Source organism: Petaurus breviceps, unplaced genomic scaffold (genome assembly GCF_028583685.1).
Source record: "Petaurus breviceps papuanus isolate PSGF00001 unplaced genomic scaffold, PetGlider_PUasm1.0 184, whole genome shotgun sequence".
NCBI classification, from domain to species: Eukaryota; Metazoa; Chordata; class Mammalia; order Diprotodontia; family Petauridae; genus Petaurus; species Petaurus breviceps.
In genome coordinates, this window is record NW_027185793.1 from 16,156,903 (window position 1) to 16,163,213 (window position 6,311).

At 36.7% G+C, this 6,311-nt stretch overlaps 1 protein-coding gene across 1 annotated transcript in view; it reads left to right on the forward strand.

The window, feature by feature from the left end:
• LMNB1 (lamin B1) overlaps positions 1-6,311 on the forward strand; it is an 86,725-nt gene that overhangs the window by 72,932 nt on the left and 7,482 nt on the right. The gene's annotated exons all lie outside the window — the stretch shown is intronic.

The following is a 6,311-nucleotide window of genomic DNA, read 5'->3' on the forward strand; positions in this document are numbered from 1 at the left end:
TTTCAGGTGTGATTTTTCCTCAGTCAGGCTGTTGTCTCTCATTTCATCATTTTCTTGCATCATTCTCATTTTTCTTCCTAATTTTTCCTCCACTTCTCTTATCTGCTTCTTAAGGTCCATTATGGCCTATAACCAGTTCGTATTTTCCTTTGAATCTTTTGGTGCAGGAGTTCTGATTTCACTGGCTTCCTCCTGTTCCATGCTTTGCTCCTTTTTGTCCCCAAAATAAGAGTCTAATATTGGATTCTTCTGTCTGCTTTGTTTCCTTTGCCTAGTCATGTCACCACTCAGTCACTTGACCCCTGGGCTTTCTGCCACAGTAGGACTCTGCTACCAGACAGGGGAGCTTTCATACCAAATGCTAAGGTTTTCTCAGCTTCTGGAGGTATTACTGAGGCCACCACATGCTCTGGCAAGCTGGTCACACACCCCAGGAAGTCCACCCTAGAACTTAATCCAGACTCAAGCAGGTTAAAGCAAGAATGATTACCCCTCAGACTGGTCGCTTGTTACCCCTACACTCTGTAGGCCAGGAGCTGAAGCTGCCACTTGGTGGTGGCTGTCCCACAGCCCTCAGCGGCTTCTCGCCCCAGTGGCCAAAGCCACATATTCCCACTTACTGGGTCCCAAAGTCCATACTGCACTGACCTCTCACTTTGTCCTTAGCATCTATGTGTTGATAAATCTGGAAACGGCCACAGCTGGCTGGTGATCTGAAGTCCCTCAAGGCAGTAGCTGGTCAGGCCCATCATGGGGCTAAAACCTCTGGCACCCATGGAGCTGGGATCGGCTCTCAGAGCACTATGCTGGCCAATTCCTGCCGGGCTGTCCTCAGTGGGAGGTTAGCTTCTTTGTGTCATTTTCTGGGTTCTGTACCTCCAAAGTTTGTTCAGAGTACCCTTTTCCATGGATTGGAGATCGTGAGAGTGGGAGGTCCTGTTTCTACTCTGCCATCTTGACTCCACCCCCTCTTAACAAGTTTTTTTAATTACAGTAGAATGTGGTAGTTTTCTAAGTCAGTATTACAGCCACAGTGATCCTTATGTATGATTTGGTGGTCTCCATTTCTGTTTGGATTTTGATGCCACTGTTTTATTCCATCCATAGCTTAAATTATAAAATTGTGATCACCTTTCAGGAATCAGAGTAAATATATGAATGAATCCTGAAGGTTAACCCCATGAATATATAAAATAAAATAGTAAATGTGAATTTAAAACCATTATATTTGAGTCTGTACTTTGTATAAGAAAATCTAAACACTAGATACCTACATACCAAAGCATTATCCCAGTAAAGTAAAATGCCAGTATAATAAATAATTTAGTTCTTTAGAGTTCATAGGATCATAGATTTGGAGATGAAATTGTAACTTCCTTATTTTACCCATGAAGATGCTGAAACTTAGAGAGGTTTAGATGACTAGCTCAAGGTGTCACAGGAGTCTCTCTGACTCCAAATACCTTGTTCTGTCCTACCTGCCAGGAATATTGAGAAAACTACATATTAACATTTTCTGTGTTTTATTGTATTTATGGTTTGTTAAACATTTCCCATTTACATTTTAATCTAGTTCCTACTGGGTATTTGAATCCACTTAAAAAGAACTAAGCAGAAGTATCAAAGTATAATGAGAAATTATTCCACATAAAATCTTATCTCCTGGTCATCTTCATTCCAAGCAACTATTTGTGATTTGGGCCAGACATAATAGTCAATAATCTATCAGTAGCACCGATGAAACATCTATGTTCCAGTCACTGTGCATAAACATACATAATAAAATATGTATATACAATGTATGTGCATGCATGTATACATAAATATGTGCATGTATGTGTGTACAGTCCTAATCTTCTGAATCCCAGGTTTGTCGATCAGTTGCCTATTGGGTATATCATATCCATCTGCCTTAATGATGTACCATAGGCATCTCAAAATCAATATGTCCGAAACATAACTCTTTCTTCCTCTTCCATCCCCCAAATCCATTTTTCCAGACTTGCCTGTTTATGTTGACAGCACTATGACCCTTCTAGTCACCTTGGTGAGCTCACCTTTGATTCTTCTTTTTCCATCAGCTCTCATATCCAGTCACTTGCCATTGTTTCTACCTTTAAAATATCTCCTGCATCCTTTTCTCTACTCACTCAGCCTCTACCATAGTTTAGGGACTCTTGACTGGAACATTGTTGTAGCTTCATAATTTATCTCATTTTCCATCTCTTTCTTTCTTCAATCTCTCTCTAAAAGTTACCAAATTAACATTGTTAAAATATAGATTTTAACTATATCACTATCTTACTCAAAAATTTCATTTTATCTAGAATAAAATTTAAACTTAAAATTTTTAAGTTCTCAGTCTGGCATTTAAAGCCCTTTACAAATCTCCCCAGAAAATTTTTAGCTTAAACATCTGCCCTCCTCTTATGTCTCCCCTCCTCCCCCTCGAAAATGGAATTCAGAAGTAATTAATAATTAACAACTTAGAACCAAGACATTTTTAATAATAGCTACCATTTATGTTGCATTTTATGGTTTACAAAGCACTTTATCTCATTTATCAAAATTAGCAGGTTTTTTTCCCGTGAGTTTCAAATAGCATAATGGGAATCCCATGTACATACACATAGTAGAACAAAAAAATATGAAATTGCAGGTCTCCAATTTGTATAGCTTTTCTTTTCTTTTCTTTTCTATTTAAATGGTACTACTATGTCCTCTTCTTTCCTACTTCCTTTTCCCCATTATTTTCCTTGAGATTCTTGTTGTCCTTTTTTCTATTCAGGTTAATTTTATTGTTTTGTTTGGGTCTATAAAATAATCCTTGGTGAATGATTGGTATAGTATTGAATAAGTAAATTAATTTAGGTAGTATTTGTCATTGTTATTGCATTGGCATGAGTAGTTAATATTTCTTCTGTTACTTAGGTATGTCTTTATTTTTACAAAGAGTATTTATAGTTGCATTCATATAGTTGCTGTGTGTGTCTTGGTAGACGTCTAAGTATTTTATACATTCTATAGTTATTTTGATTGAAATTTCTTTTTTCCATCTCTTTCTGCTGCTTTTGGGGGGGGGGGCTAATATATTTAAATACTGATTTATGTCTATTTATTTTACATCCTTCAACTTTGCTAAATGTATATTTTGCTTAATTTTAGTTGACTCAGACTCCTAGATTCTGTGAAAGATAATATAATAAAGATAACCTTTATTATAAATATAGAACAGTGTGTGAAACTGAAAGACGTATTCTTACCAAAGTCCACTGACAGGGAGGAGATCCAACCTAGTGTCTACACTGAAGATGGCTTTTCTGTTAGTAGTGAACTCTTTGAGATGTCCCTGGCTGTGAGTTATTACATCAAGCTCCAGAATTCTCCAGGAGAGATCTGTAATCACTCAAAGAAGTTTATCCTAACCATTGCACAGACCAAATGGATGGAGAATGTTTACTGCCTCGATTAAAACACACATTTGTCTAAATACTCCATAGAACTTGTTCTTTAGCATCTGTGATAGGCAGGGCAGATGGATAAATTGCACTCAGAGTTAAACAGGAAGATGAGAGTGGGCTGCATTGACTTTTCAGAATTGCAGAATTCCTTGAATCACCCCAAGCTTTATTTTCAAAAGTCCATCTTCTTAATTCCAGTGTTGCTTCTATATGGTAGTGTGATATAGAATACAAGAATCTTTGAAAATTTAAAACTGAACATGACTCAGAGGTCGGTGGAGAGGTACATAGTGTGAGTAGGCTGCAACATTCAGCCAATGAGCAACTTCAAGGAAGAGCAGAATCATTGGGATTCCGTTCGGCAGGGAACAACTGACATGAGATAATGCATGATATTAGATAATATACTATGAGACTTTGATATAAACTCCTTTGCCTTCTGTTGGGCTGGAGGCAGAACTTTTTTTTTTATAAACAAAATAGTATTTTTTGTACCAAGTCAGCATCTATTTGTGATGATTAAAAATACATACAGCTAATAAATTTCTTAATGCCAAATAGCAAGTGTCTTTTGTGTTCAGATTCAAATTTACCATAATTATCGACTTACCAGATAAAGAGCTGCCCTAAGCATGCCAGCTCCCAATTCCCATCCTCCCAGGAATTTCAAGCTTCATATACTAGGAGAGTTTTATAAACATTTTGAAATCACACCTATTATTACCATCAGGTTAGCCTAAAGTATGCTGGGCTAAAATATTATTAGATTCTAAGGCTCCTTTTGGCCCAGGGAATGAAGAGACCTAAGGAATTTGTTTTAATGCTGTCAGGGTGTGGTGAGCTTTTACAGAGGGAGTTAAATAGTTGAATTAAATAATTGAATAGTTGAACAGTACAAGGAAACACTAAGATTTTTATATAATAATCACTGATCACAACCAACATTACAATATAACCCAAAAGAATTAAAGAGTTTACATTTCTAACAATATTTTTAATACGATAAACTGTCAAATTAATATTAGGTACTTTTTTTGAACACATTATAAATCACATAAGTGGATTATTTACTTAAAAGTAACTTCTTACTAATCCTGACCCATATAGTCTAACAATATAATAATAATAATATATTTGGATCTATTTTCCAAACAATATCAAGAACCTTAGTTTATAATTTCAGTGATTTAGTATATTTTGTATATATATTTGTATATTCAGTAATTTGTATATTTTATACAAGGGCTATTCATTCTAAGCATTTCATATTATGGGATTCATTATTTCTAGCCAGACTTTGAAGTGACAGTATATGAGATTTTAATAAAAAATTCTATCACACTTAGGAACTCATCAGATTCCCCTAAACCGAATATTAGACCATCTGAAACTGCAGCATGAAACAAGAGCTTGGAACATGACCTCCATTTTGACCTCTAATCTCATTAATAGCTTACAAATGACTTGATTTCCCTACTTCACAGAAACAGTTTTCCAAATTAAAAATCATACTCTCTTTTTTGTCTTTCTCTTCACCTTTTAGAATCTGTATTTCTCTCACAATTTTCACCATTACTCATAAAAACTACTTTTACAGCGTCATATACATTTTAAACTATTGAAATCCTAAAGTGATTTCATTTAAGGCTGTGATAGAAAAGCCCGATCAGTCTCTCAAAAGACAAAAAACTTATTTTTGCAGTTTTAAGCATATTGTCCTGATGTTAGATTGGGGGGGGGGGAATACTCTAGATTTAATTTAAACATAATCTATAAACTTCGGCTTTGGGATCTAATTAAACCAGAATTCAACTAACCTTGTAGCAACAAAAAAAATTCCCTGTTGTCAAGTGGCTTCTTAATTTCGCTTCCCCTTATCAGTCCTTGTTATCTTCAGACTAGTTGGTCTAGATCTTGGGTAAGGGCCATGGTGACCCTCTAGGTACTTGAGTACAGTCTTTTGACTAAATCCAAACTTCACCCAACAAATCCTCACATTTGTTCAGTAAAATTTGGACTCATTCAAAAGGCCACACTCCAGGACCTAAGAGAACCACATGTGGCCTCAAGGCCAAAGGTTCCCCACCCTAGGTCTAGATCCAAAGTTGCTGCTAAAATTCCATCTAAGGGAAAAAAAAACTTGGTGTTTTTACTGAAAGATCCCTTCTCTGATTCCCCCTCCCAAACTGTAAACTCCTTGGTCTCACCCTGTTTTTTTTTTCGGTTCCCCCCACCTAGCAAATACAGATCATATCCTAGAGAAAAAGACAAAACACAAACAAAAACATACAGAAATCAAAGTTGAGAATAAAAGCTACTAGCTTGGGAGAGCTTTCACTCTGCTTTTTCACTTACCTGTCTGTCTGCTGCTTCTGCTCAGAGCAGACTCCCCCTCCTCCCCCCATCACACTTAATCCTACATTCAGCATACCTAATTCCTCAGACAGGCTTCTGCCTGAAAACTAAGACGGCTTCTCCTTGGGCAGAATTTTAACCTAATTTGCTCTCCAAGATTTGTAGTTTTTATAGGGGTTGTTACTCTCACAACTTGCCCATTTCATTATGTATGAAACTTAGCTGCAAGAAATTTCAGGCCACACATGTTTATTAACTCTTTAAAATTAATGAAGACTGGAATGGCCAGGCTTCTGATCCAAAATTTCCCAGGTGGCTCCTCACATCTCAGTCAGCACAGCAGACACTCCATTTAAAAATAGGACTTCTTTTCAAAGCCCTCTTCAGCAAAGGCTTTCGTTTGTGATGTACTCTTTCCTCATAAACAGTGGACCCCCTGCTGGTGACAGTGTGTGTGTGTGTGTGTGTGTGTGTGTGTGTGTGTGTGTGTGTGTG